Genomic DNA, 13718 nt, shown 5'->3' on the forward strand with positions numbered 1-13718 from the left:
ATTGGCAGCATGAAATATTGGATAGGCTTTGCCAGGAGTTGTTTTTCAATGGAGGCAATAGCCAGAGAATCATTTAGCTGTTGCGTAGGAAGCTGAAGTTGAACAACCAAGTCATAATGGATGAATTTGGCAAAAGTTCTGGTGTCTAAATGGGCTGTCGAAGACAGAAACCTCTCTTCCCAGGCCGTCATCACAAGGCACTGACGAGCATAATTCCCTTTTCCTCCACAGTACTGTACATGCACTCATTCTCTCTATACTTTCACTCTTGTGCAAAAACTTTGGCCCTCTTAAATTGCATCTTCTCTATTGCAGGAAGCGTTGCTTGTGGAAGCAAGGGTGTCAGAATTTGAACCCAGCAGCTCTTGTGCACCAGGAGGCAGCTCTTGCCTCTGAGCTATTTACCTTGCTGGACAGTTCCTTGCAAAATCAGACACTAGTACCTGTGTTGTTCCTGATGTCTCCAACCTGAGTTCCTGATGTCTCCATCCCAAGTTCCTGATTGGCTCACCCTGTGATCCCCTGCTTGAGCACCCTACCTAAATGTGGCACTGCACTTCCTTCATTGCGAGATTATTTAGCTCCCAGTCTTTAGTCTAGCTTCTTTCCACCTGCTCCTTATCCTCAAGATCCTACTGCTTCTCTGTGTACCAACCTCTGGCTATATCCAGACTATGATTCCCGCTTATCCTCAAGATCCTACAGCTGCTCCGTGTACCAATCTCTGGCTATATCCTATGATTACTGGTTACTCTTCCAACTACACTGCTGCTCTGTGTACCGACTGTCACGTCGCCATCGGACGCGGGGGCTGGTGTTCCTGCCTCGGCCACTGGGAGGCGCCGGACTGTGACGTTGCCATCGGACTCGGGGGCTGGTGTTCCTGCCTCGGCCGCTGGGAGGTGCCGGACTCCTTTGACTGGTGGTGCCGGCAATAGGAGGGCTATGTCCTCATGTGGTCCCGCTCCTTTGACGCATGCCTCTGTCATTGGGCATCACTGTGTTTCTCCTGTGGGTGATGGTGGTGACAGAGAAGGGGCCCCTGTGCAGGCGTCTGGTGGGCGCAGGCTTCGCTCTTCTGTCAGAGGTGAAGGGGTTGGTGCATCGCCATCTGTCCTGGCTCTGGGGGAGGTCCAGATTAGGTCATCAGGCTGTGAGCCTGTGAGGGATAGCCATATCCTTCAAATACTTTGGAGCCTGTCCTGCAGGCTGCTAGAGATAGTCTTGGTTTCCCCAGTGTTCTAGTGTTTAATTGCTACTTTTGAATCTTTGCCTGGATTTCTGACTCTGCTACAGCTGGCCGATTTTGTACCTCTGCTGCTCACCCGTTTTTTTTACTCTGACCTTAGCCTGGATTTTGACTCTGCTACTGCCTGCCTAAAGGAAGTTTGGAGCCAGCCTGGGTGGCCTAATAATGCGATAAGACATTTGAGCTTGTTCTGATCTATATATGTTAAATGTAACACGTATGCAACCATTTTCACATGAACAGCACCCTGAAATCATTAGTGCTTTAAAAATTAATAATAACAGTTCTCGAAAAGGGGTCTAACCCTATAACATGACTCCTTTCTACATTTAAAGAAACTCCCTTTGTATTTTTGAAGCAAAACGTACCTCATCACTGTAGTTAGAAAATGGAAAATGCAGTGTTTACTCTGGAAGGTGACCAGATGCTTCTGACCACAGGATTAAAAAAACGGGAATTACTTCAGTTCAGACACAGCTTGCTCCTTTTGTCGGTCCAGCAGCAATGCATTGTTGAGAGCAGGCCCAGAATTCATTAGACAAAGGATTTATATACCATATTTTCACTTTGTGGTTTCTTTTATAGATAATGTGTGCTGGAAACAAGGAATATAATGTCCAGATAACTACTTCATTGGGATTTTTGCATTTTTGTGATTTTATTAAATGATATAATATTAAAAAATAATTCACTTTAGCTCTTTAGCCCTGCAATTTAGGAACATAAATATGATTTAAAAAAAATCAGAGACTACTAAATGCCATTCTTGAATCATCATTTTTAACCTATTGTGAGACAAAAGGTAAAATTACTGAAAATACATAGCAAAAACTTTTCTGGGTTATGTTGTCAGCAGAAAATGGGACACTTATGCCAAATTTGTAAAGCATCTGGCCACCATTTGCGCATTCTCGTATTGACCTCATGTTTAGATAAATGACTATAAAGGATTATAGCAGTATTTTTTTATGCAAATTGTCACTATAAGCACTGAAGCATCAAAACTATTGATCATGAGTGTAGAATAGTTATTTTGCAGGGCTCTTTATTTGCAGACTCATTGTAAAAGCATGTATGTAAAAATTTATAAATCTCCAATTGATATTTTATCTTTCACTACAGTTGAGCGAAACGGGTCGAAAAATTTCAAAAGTCGCCGACTTTTGGCAAAGTCGGGTTTCATGAAATGAAACCCGACCCTAGGATGAGGTCGGCCACGAGGTCGGCGACTTACGCGCCAAAGTCGCGTTTCAAAAGTTTGTTTTGCGCTCTTTTTCAGCCAATCAGGATCCACGGACACTGTGGGCAACGTGATGACATAGGCAGGGGTCACCACCATCTTTCAGAAGGGCATGCAAGTGATTGGCTTGCTTTGGTGGGCGTCATAGGGGTTATAAAAGGGCGTGCACGCCGACCGCCATCTTACTTCTGCCGATCTTAGCATAGGGAGAGGTTGCTGCTGCTGATTCTGTAGGGAGAGCGTTAGGCAGGGAAGAAGAAAAAAAAACTGCTTCTGCTGCTAGCGATTTTGCCTGTACAACACACCAGTCACTGTGTGTGCAGTGCAAGGAAAGGCTATATTGTGGTGGATCAGCGGTGTTGGTTGTTAGGCTGCCTTCTAAGGCTTCCTGACAGCTGCATTGCTGTTTACCCACTGCTCTGAAAACTGCTTTTTTAAAAGCAATCCCAATTTTTTTTTGTCCTGCTGAGGTACTGAGCGTGCATTTTTTCACACCATACAGCGGTGTACGCTCCTCACACAGTACCGTGTAACGGCTGTTATCACAGCCACAGTGAAGCTATCTGTGTGTCACTCTGTGAGAATAAGTCGAGGACATGTTCCGTTCTTACAGACCTGCACCTACTAGTTTTGTCTAGCTTTCAAACAGTTAAATATATTTGCTGTTTGATCACATTCAAAACTATAGAGAGACAGCGTGTGTCAGTCCGTATACTTAAAAAACACGGAGCTTGACAATTTTACGTACACCGGACAGCCGTGTACGTGCACGCTCCTCTCAGTACCGTGTAACGGCTGTTATCACGGCCACAGTGAAGCTATCTGTGTGACACTGTGGAAGGATAAGTGGAGGACTTGTTCCGTTCTTACAGACCTACACTCTAGGGAAATTCCTATTCTGCCCAATTCTACATACACCTTGTAGTTTGTGATACACTAGCCAATTTCTGCCTGTGACATAGCGCTCTGATATTCAATGGGCCTCACACAATCCAAAAGTGTCCAGTGTCCACTAGTGTGTGCAGAAATTCAAAATCTCCCTTATCCTGTAGTCACTTTTTTCACACCTGTGCCATCGAGCCTGTGACATAGCGCTGTGATATTCAGTGGGCCTCACACAATCCATAAGTGTCCAGTGTCCACAAGTGTGTGCAGAAATTCAAAATCTCTGTGATCCTGTAGTCACTTTCTTCACACCTGTGCCATCAAGACTGTGACATAGCGCTCTAATATTCAGTGGGCCTCACACAATCCAAAAGTGTCCAGTGTCCACTAGTGTGTGCAGAAATTCAAAATCTCCCTTATCCTGTAGTCACTTTTTTTACACCTGTGCCATCGAGCCTGTGACATAGCGCTCTGATATTCAGTGGGCCTCACACAATCCATAAGTGTCCAGTGTCCACAAGTGTGTGCAGAAATTCAAAATCTCTGTGATCCTGTAGTCACTTTTTTCACACCTGTGCCATCGAGCCTGTGACATAGCGCTCTGATATTCAGTGGGCCTCACACAATCCAAAAGTGTCCAGTGTCCACAAGTGTGTGCAGAAATTCAAAATCTCCCTTATCCTGTAGTCACTTTTTTCACACCTGTGCCATCGAGCCTGTGACATAGCGCTCTGATATTCAGTGGGCCTCACACAATCCAAAAGTGTCCAGTGTCCACTAGTGTGTGCAGAAATTCAAAATCTCCCTTATCCTGTAGTCACTTTTTTCACACCTGTGCCATCGAGCCTGTGACATAGCGCTGTGATATTCAGTGGGCCTCACACAATCCATAAGTGTCCAGTGTCCACAAGTGTGTGCAGAAATTCAAAATCTCCCCAGTCCTATAGACACCTTGTACCTTGTTTTACATTACTATATAGTTTGTTGGATTTTGTCTACATTTCTACAAAAAATGAGGAAGGCTGGTGGAAGAGGCCGTGGAATTGGGTGGGGGTTGGCAGTTGGTAATGATTGTGCTGGTGGTGGATCTGATGGTAGTGGCAAGAGCAAAATAGGACCGAATGCAGGAGGTGTTGAGCCTGCGAAATCGTCTGGCTCCATAAGGCTTCGAAGGCTTAGTTTTCTAGGAGTTGGCAAACCACTTTTAAAGCCAGAGCATCAGGAAAAAGTTTTGTCTTACATTGCTGACTCAGCCTCCAGCTCTATCGCCTCCTCTTCTGAAGTTGTAAAGAGTAAAAGCACTGAGTAGTCATTGGAGGCTCATGTTCATGAACCACACCTGTCCTTCACCCCAACCAAGATTGAAGGATGACGCAGGCCATACTACTGATTACTCCATGGAGCTGTTTTCACATACCATGCCTGGATTATCAAGTGAAATGGTGAATTACCCAGGCCAAGATGAATCTGACATGGAGTGCACTGATGCACAGCCGCTGATAGATGATTCTGCTGGTACATTCACTCAGAGCACTACATTGTCCTCGCAGTGTACAGAGCCAGATTCTGACCCTGATGAGACTCAGGTGCCCCTTCCCGCTCACTATACCACCATACACGGTGACACAGAGGAAGGTGCACACAACATTGAAGAGGAGGTTATGGATGACCCAGTTGTTGACCCAGATTTGCATCCATTGGGGGAAGAGGGTGCTGCTTCCAATAGCTCAGATGAGGAGCATCCACAGCAGACATCGACATCGCAACAGCTGTTATCTGGCAGGCCCGGAGCACTCCAAAGACAGGTTCCAAAAATCAAAAGAGTTGCTGGACAGCTTGTCCAGAGGGTCAAAAGATCACAGCGTGCTAGGCCGCAAAATGGCTGCCAAAGTAGGAAGAGTGCAGTGTGGCACTTTTTTGAACAAAATCCTCATGATCAGGGCAAGGTTATCTGTAAGAAGTGCGCAAAGACTTTTAGCCGAGGGAAAAATCTGAAAAATTTGAATACCAGTTGCATGCTTAGACATTTAACCACCATGCACTTGCAAGCGTGGACACAACACCAAACCTCAAGTGCCACATGTGCAACTGATCACAAAGAAGGTAGTCAGCAACACTACATTGTTTCCCCCACTGTAAGCCCACCGGTTAGCACAGCAGCAAATGTTGAGGTGTCGTTGCAAGGCCACAGCAGTCAGGGAATCCCACTGTTATATCAACGAAAGACTGAATCTAGGCAATCAGAAAGAACACCAACTCCATCACCATCATCAACCCTCTCTCAGTCCGCCCTGTCCACCACTACTTCCACCATATGCAGCTCTCAAGTCCAGCTCACCCTCCCAGACACTATGAGTAGGTCAAGAAAGTACTCAGTCTCTCATCCGCGTACACTGGGTATGAACGCCCACATTGCCAAACTAATCTCGTTTGAGATGATGCCCTTTCAGTTGGTGGAAAGCGCAGCTTTCCGCGAACTCATGGCCTATGCAGTACCACGCTATGTCCTACCCAGTCGCCACTTCTCTCGCAAAGCCATCCCAGCCCTCCACCATCATGTAAAAGACCGCATTGTCCATGCACTCAAGCAGTCAGTGAGTGAAAAGGTGCACCTCACAACTGATGCATGGTCCAGTCGGCATGGCCAGGGCCGTTACGTGTCCATCACTGCGCACTGGGTTAAAGTGGTGGATGCAGGGTCCACAGGGGACAGCGGTGGTGGAACAGTGCTGCCTAGCCCACGGTATAGGAAACAGTTGGCTGTAGGTGTTCGACCCTCCTCCTCCTCCTCCAGAAGCGAAAGCTTGTCCACAGAGCGCAGTCATACGAGCACTCCATCTGCAGCTGCCACTGTTGCACACGAGGTGTCCCCCTATCGAGCAGCTAGTGGAAAGCGTCAGCAGGCTGTGTTGCAGATGATGTGTGTGGGCGACAGACACACCGCCGAGGTGCTGGCCGAGTACTTGAAGCGACAAACTGAGTCATGGCTGGGCAGTGTACATCTTGAGGCAGGCAAGGTAGTTAGTGATAACGGCCGTAATTTTGTGGCAGCCATAGCCCTTTCAAAACTCAGCCACATACCTTGCTTGGCTCACACCTTGAACCTGGTGGTGCAGTGCTTCCTCAAAAATTATCCGGAGTTAACAGCCCTGCTCCAGAAGGTGCGAAGACTGTGCGCGCACATCCGCTGGTCGCCTGTACACTCCGTTCGTATGCAGAAGCTGCAGCGATTGCTCCACCTTCCCAACCACCGCCTCATTATCGACATTGCAACAAGGTGGAACTCCACCCTGCACATGGTGGAGCGGCTGTGCGAGCAGAGGCAGGCCATAATGCATTTGTGGGAGGATACACGGCCAGGCACTTTGAGAGCAGACATGGAGCTGACAGGTATGCAGTGGTCGAAGCTGAAAGACCTCTGTAAAGTCCTTCAGTGTTTTGAGGAATGCACACGGCTGGTAAGCGCAGACGACGCCATCCTAAGCATGAGCATCCCACTTATCCGTCTGCTCATGCAAACTTTGACGCACCTTAAGGAGCAGGCGTCTGCAGCCAATGTTGATGAGGAGGAAGAGGAGGAGGGAATCCTTGATGACATTCAGCCATTGTCTGCTCAGGGACCTCTCCTGGACGAGGTGGAGGAAGAAGAGGAGGAGGAGGATGATGATGGGGATGATTACTTAGGGGAGGAGGATGCATCTCGTGGGGCAAGTGGAAATGTTGGCGTGGCAAGGTCTGGTACAGGGTTTGTGCGTGACTGGAGGGTTGTGGATTTGCCAGAAAGTGCTCCTCCAACCAGCACTCGCAGTGCATCATTGACACCGGGAACATTGGCCCACATGTCAGATTATGCCTTGCAGATCCTAAAAAGGGACCCCCGCATTGCCAAAATGATGAACGATGATGACTACTGGTTGGCCAGCATCCTGGATCCACGCTATAAAGGCAAATTACAAAACATCATGCCACAGGAGAACCTTGACCTAATATTGGCTAATAAACAAGCAACTCTGGTAAATCGGTTGCTTGAGGCATTCCCAGCACACAGCAGCGGTGATGGTTCTCACACGAGCCGTACGGGCCGGGGGCAGCTTGGCAGAGGTGTTCATGGTGCACACAGCAGAAGTGGCATTGGAGACAGGGGTTTCATGACAATGTTGTGGACTGATTTTTCAAGTATTGCTCACACAACTGGTAATACTGCATCGATGGAAAGTAACAGGAGACAGCAGTTGTCAACTATGGTTACAAACTACTTTTCCTCCCATATCGATGTTCTCCCACACAGGTCATTCCCCTTTGACTATTGGGCCGCTAAACTGGACACCTGGCCTGAATTGGCACAATATGCCTTACAGGAGCTCGCTTGCCCAGCTGCAAGTGTGCTATCGGAAAGAGTCTTCAGTGCAGCTGGATCAATCCTGACAGAAAAAAGGACCCGTCTGTCAACCCAAAATGTGGATGATCTAACCTTCATTAAAATGAACCATGCATGGGTTTCCAAGGATTTTGTCCCACCTTCCCCTGATGACACATAGGGTGACAGAAAAATGGCTTGCTTTGGTCCACCTCTTCCTGGGACTTGACCTATTTCGCCTTTTGCATCAGCTGAATGTCCAACATCAACATATGCCACTTTCTAAAACTCCCTAACTGTGCTGCCTCCCCCCCCATGGCCGGGGTCACCACCTAGTGCACGACACCGTGCAAGTGCCGTTGCCCTGGACAGGTGGGTAGGCCGACTCTTGGGCGCGGGCACTGGCACAGGGTCCCTCATAGTGCAATCAAGTGTCTCTGACGGTGGTGGTGCACACCCGCCGTCAGACACACCGCCGTACTATGAGGGGCCCAGTGCCAGTACCGACGCCCACGAGTGGGCCCCCCTTGCTTGGGCAGGGCCCCAGCATTTGCGATCTTTACCTCTCCCTGCTCCTCCGCTGTGTAGTCTGGGCCGTCAAATCCATATTGTGCCTGACACCGTCTGAGCCTGCCTCCTGATGTATAGACATATATTTTGAATGTGTACGCTATCCATACATGTTATCCGGGGATACGGTACCCTTTCTCACCTTTGTGCAATCACATGCAAGCCATACTGGGCCTAACACCGTCTGAGCCTGCCTCCTGATGTATTGACATATATTTTGAATGTGTACGCTATCCATACATGTTATCCGGGGATACGGTACCCTTTCTCAACTTTGTGCAATCACGTGTAATCCATACTGGGCGTGAGAACGGCTGGCGAGCTGTTAAGCAAGCTACAGCACCTGTGGTTTGCACACGTAAGTTTTTCATTTTTTCAGGGATGACGGTTTTGCCTAATTACGGAACTGCGGTTGACCTGCACTTACTGGGAAATAATCGTTCGCGGGTAATAATTGTAATCAGTGATCCCCATCACTAACGTTGTTCAGCGGGTTATCTGCACCTGTAAGCGACAAACGCTGGCCTTTTCAGTGTAGCGCATATGCAGCCACGGACATGTAAGGGCATGACACACCAGTTATTGGCCAATCTCATGTGCCAGAGCCTCACGTGTCCCTCTAGTAAGCCGGACTCGGACCACGGGGCATGACGGAGTCTCGTTCGTTAACGGAAATAAGCTTGCAATGTGTGCATCTTTTCTGTAGCTGGCATGGTTGAGGTTTCCCAGGTGGAGTCGAATTTAACCGTAGGCTCCACTCCTGGTGGTTCCCTTCTGGACATTCCTTTAAGGTTCAGCTTTGCAACCATACTGCCCACGTAAAACAAACACTTCGCCTTTATGAACGCTGTTTGGAGGGTCATGACTCGTGGGAATAACGCCGCCCAATCAGGTAACCTGCTAGAGAGATCCTTCGTTGCTCCCAAGGAGGAAGGTAATGCCACTGTGGCGACCGTACTCCTGGGGGCGACACAAGTGCACTGATGCCCAGCCACTGCTCGATGAATCTGCTGGTACATTGACCCAGACCACTACATTCCCCTCGCACGCTACACGGCCTGAATCTGACCCTGATGAAACTCAGGTTACCCTTCCCATATACAGTTCCATCTTACACGGTGACAAAGAGGAAGCTGCAGATGAAAGTGCAGGTTCGGCCCACCCGCCATCAGACACACCACCGTACTATCAGGGGCCCTGTGCCAGTGCCGTCGCCAACGAGTGGGCCCCCCCTGCTTGCTCAGGATCACAGCACTTGCAAGGTTGAAATACTGAGCAGTGAGATGGAAGATGGGGACGACGAGGAGTCCAGACTAGTACAGGGATTCCCTAGCGAGGATACTTATTTGATTGTTTTCAATGTTGGGACAGCAATTTTTGGGGAGCACTATACTCTGGAGAATGATAGATGGGGCCCACCATACACTGGAACATTCCAAAGGTGGACATCAGACACTGGAGCAGCATTTACAGGGCCCATTATACACTAGAGCATTAGAAATGGGGCCCATTATGTTTGGAGCATTATTTGGGCCCATAAGACAGTGGAGCTTCATCCATGGGGACCAACATATACTGTAGCATTATGTGGAGCTCATCATATACTGTTTCAAACATTATATGGGACCAATGATTCTGTATGGAGAAATAGATGGGCCTCGTCATGAGATGTAAAAAGTGAAGTATTTTTCATTGTACTATACCGCTATTTCTCTGCCGTATCACAGCATGATGAGTTGTGGTATGTGTTAAAGGGGCGCTCTTTCGCCCAGGGCACATGAAAACCTGGAGCCAGCCCTACCCCCCCACAACTTTAGCCAAATAACCCCCATTTTTCAGTGCGTAACTTGTATTATGAAGTTAATTAAGGTTGACAAGCTTAAGTAAGAAGAATTGATGCTTTTGGCATTCAAATGGGCACTGTATGTGTGTTTCCTGTCCTCCTCTCACTGCCGACTTTTATTCCCCATTGACTTACATTGGGTTTCGTGTTTCGGGACGACCCCGACTTTTTCCTATAATCGGCCGATCTTGCTCGACCCGACTTTTGGAAAAGTCGGGTTTCACGAAACGAAACTCGACCCTAAAAAACCAAAAGTCGCTCAACTCTATCTTTCACATATTGATAACATACTCTATCTTTTTGCTAATCACTAGCCTTCAAAATTAACAACTTAAAACCTATACCTATACAGTTCAAAGATTTAAAAAAAAAAATAATGGAGTCTTTTACTTGCCTTCCAGTCTTAAATGGAACCTGTCAGTAAGATTATGCATAGTAACCTACAGACAGTGTCAGGTCAGTGCCGTTATACTGATTAAAATGATACCTTGCTTGATGAAATCCATCTTGTGGTTGTTCTTTAATCTTTATTTTTAGTTTTTAGCTAATGATGTGCTTTGTAACCCTGTGGCAGCCTGGAGGGGGATTCTTTATGTGGTTCTCTGATTAGGTATTCATAATGCAGATTGCTGACAGGTCACTGGTCCCTCACTGACCTGCCCCCTAGTTTGCAAAGTGAATATCTGTACATACTTTAAAAAAAACCTTCTGCAGGCATAATCACGTTTCATGTGCCAATAATACATGTTCTTCATGTTATATATGTTAACCAGTACTCTTTTAGGGCCAAGATGAATGTAATGTGAGGGTCATGGGAAAGGCAGTGGTACATAAAGGTCACCACATGTGCCCAGCTCCATACAGCCAACACTTCCATGCCTCCACCATGATGCAACTCTCCATCTCCTTATATCTTCCTCCATCCCCTCTTGGTCAGCATGCAAAACTTCATGTTTACTTGTGAGCAGCAACTGTTTAAGTAAGCACAGAAGCGGGATACTGGCTCTGGCTATGGGGTCATCATCGCTCACCATCTTTGTGGAGTCCTTAAAGTTTTGGAGAACCAAGTACATGCGCCTTTGGCAGGGTATGACTCGGCCCAACCCTCCACAATGTTCATCCATTGTGCCATCAGGGAAATCTAGTATCCCTGACCACAAGTGCTTGTCTACTTGTTGGTCATTAAAGGGAATCTGTCACCGGAAGTTGCAGGCCTATGCAAATGGCCTTGGTCCAGTCCGATGGGCGGTGTTTCTTCTTTTTTCAATCTTGCTTCACGCACATGCAGTATGCTTTGCCCAACTGCGGGCAAAGCCGGAAAGCATTACTGCGCATGGTCCGGTACACTATGTCCTGGAACACAGCAAAATACTTCCGGGACATAGTGTACCGGCACATGCGCAGTAATGATTTTCTACTTTGCCCGTACTTGGGCAAAGCATACTGTGCGTGCGCGAAGCAAGATTGCCTTGCACACGCACGATCGATGGAGAAGAATACCGGAGAAGAGCTCAGACGGGGGCCATGGTTGGGGTGGAAAAAAAGAAAAACACCGCCCAACGGACTGGACACAGGCCATTTACATAGTCCTGCAACTTCTGGTGACAGATTCCCTTTAAGTGGACAATGCCAGTAAGTGCATTCATAAAAGAACAGGTAATGTTCCTGGACACGTGCTGGTAAATGATGATTTTACCTGATAAAGGCTAATTTTATGTATAGCCGAAACACGTGTTTTTATGTATAATAATAAACTGGATATTCCTTGAAATATTCGGAGTAATTAATGAATCAGCCGGAAGTGCTCCTTGACAAACTGAAAATCCTTTTCTGCACCGCTAGTTTTCAGAGACTCAAGTATTTAAGCTGATGTTATTTCTGGGTTTTTCTTTGCATCCCGAACAATTTTCCTGGGAAAAATTTTGTGGACAAAACTTTTGTTGGTCTATCTGTCCTTGGTTTTGTTTACTGAGCCCTTGACTTTCCATTTGTTAATCACAGTTTTAATGCTGCTGGCTGGCATTATCAATTTCTAGGATTTTTTTTGTATCCCTTTCCTGTTTTATGTAGTTCAGCTAACTTTTCTCATAGATCCATTGACAATTATTTTGCTTTCCCCATGACTCAGAATCCAGAAACTGATACCAAAAATGAAAAGTTAAACCGCATCCTATAAGCGTCAAAGTCATTAAGACAGATTAGTAAAGGCGCACGTCAAAACCAGGGAGTCCATCCTGGAGCAAGTTCCATAGCAATAGATAAAAAAGACAGCACCTCAGACAGTGGAGAAAAAAAGCCTTACATTTTATTCTGCCTCCTGTGGCGACGTTTCGGTCCGAAGACCTTTTTCAAGTGCTTGAAAAAGGTCTTTGGTCTGAAGCGTCGCCACAGGAGGCAGAATAAAATGTAAGGCTTTTTATTTCACCACTGTCTGAGGCACTGTCATTTTTATCTATTGCTTCAGAATCCAGAAACGTCAGTGGCTGGATGAAAGATGCAAGAGTCTGTCTGGATCCCAGAAACTCACTCAGCTTTTATGCACACACACTGATTACAGTGAAACAGGTTACAGGTGAGGCTGTTACTTTTAGTAACCATTCAAACCCATTTGTGTTAACTTCTGTGCATGTTATCAGGCCAAAATCACAAGGGTATGTAAATTTTTGATCAGTGTTATTTGAATGTTTTGGGTTGTCAATATGACTTTAACAATAGTTTAACAATAAATGGCTTCACCCAACCACTAACCATGAGAGGAGAAAAAGGTTTGGTGTTATCATTCATATTCTCTGAAAAAAAGGCCAAGAAAGCAAAAATTATGTCGGGGTATGTAAACTTTTGAGCACAACTGTATATATATAATATATACCTTATATAATCATTAATATCTTAATGGTTAGAGAGATGTTCTTTTAAAAAAATGTCGTGCCATTTTTTCTCCACACACACACCTTTGATCATTGTAGCCAAAGAGTTTTATGGGGTTGTTACCAGCAGTGCATTTTTGAAGTCCACAAAATGTCAATTTCTCTGTATTTTATGTGACTATTTTCCCCATAAAATTGCATTAGAAGTACAAACTCCGAAGTTAAAAACCCGTATTTTTAGTTCAGTTATATCTCGGAAACTAAATAAAAATGCATGTAATCCACACATGACTGTATCAATAAAGCTTTGTTAAAGCCAAATATGAGAAAGTGTAAAAAACAGAGCAGCTTTATTTAAAATATGGCATACCAAAAAGATAAAAACCACAGCATTAAAAATGTAATGAAACTGCACATAAAAAACATTCAAAATACAATGAAAAAAAACGTAAGAAAGCTAATTTACCTAATGAGTGCAGAAATGCTTCAGAAAATCTGCAACATTAAAAACTCACCAATGGAACATAAACTTAAGGCCCCGTCACACATAGCGATCTCGCTAGTGAGATCGCTGCTGAGGCACAAGTTTTGTGACACAACAGCGATCTCACCAGCGAGATCGCTGTGTGTGACAGCGATCAGTGATCGGCCCCCCTGCCGGTATCGCTGATCGCTCTGGGAAATCTCTGAACATTTCTTTCGTCGCT

The sequence above is a fragment of the Dendrobates tinctorius genome, unplaced genomic scaffold (assembly GCF_039654945.1).
Source record: "Dendrobates tinctorius isolate UK_male_01 unplaced genomic scaffold, ASM3965494v1 ptg000030l, whole genome shotgun sequence".
Classification (NCBI taxonomy): domain Eukaryota; kingdom Metazoa; phylum Chordata; class Amphibia; order Anura; family Dendrobatidae; genus Dendrobates; species Dendrobates tinctorius.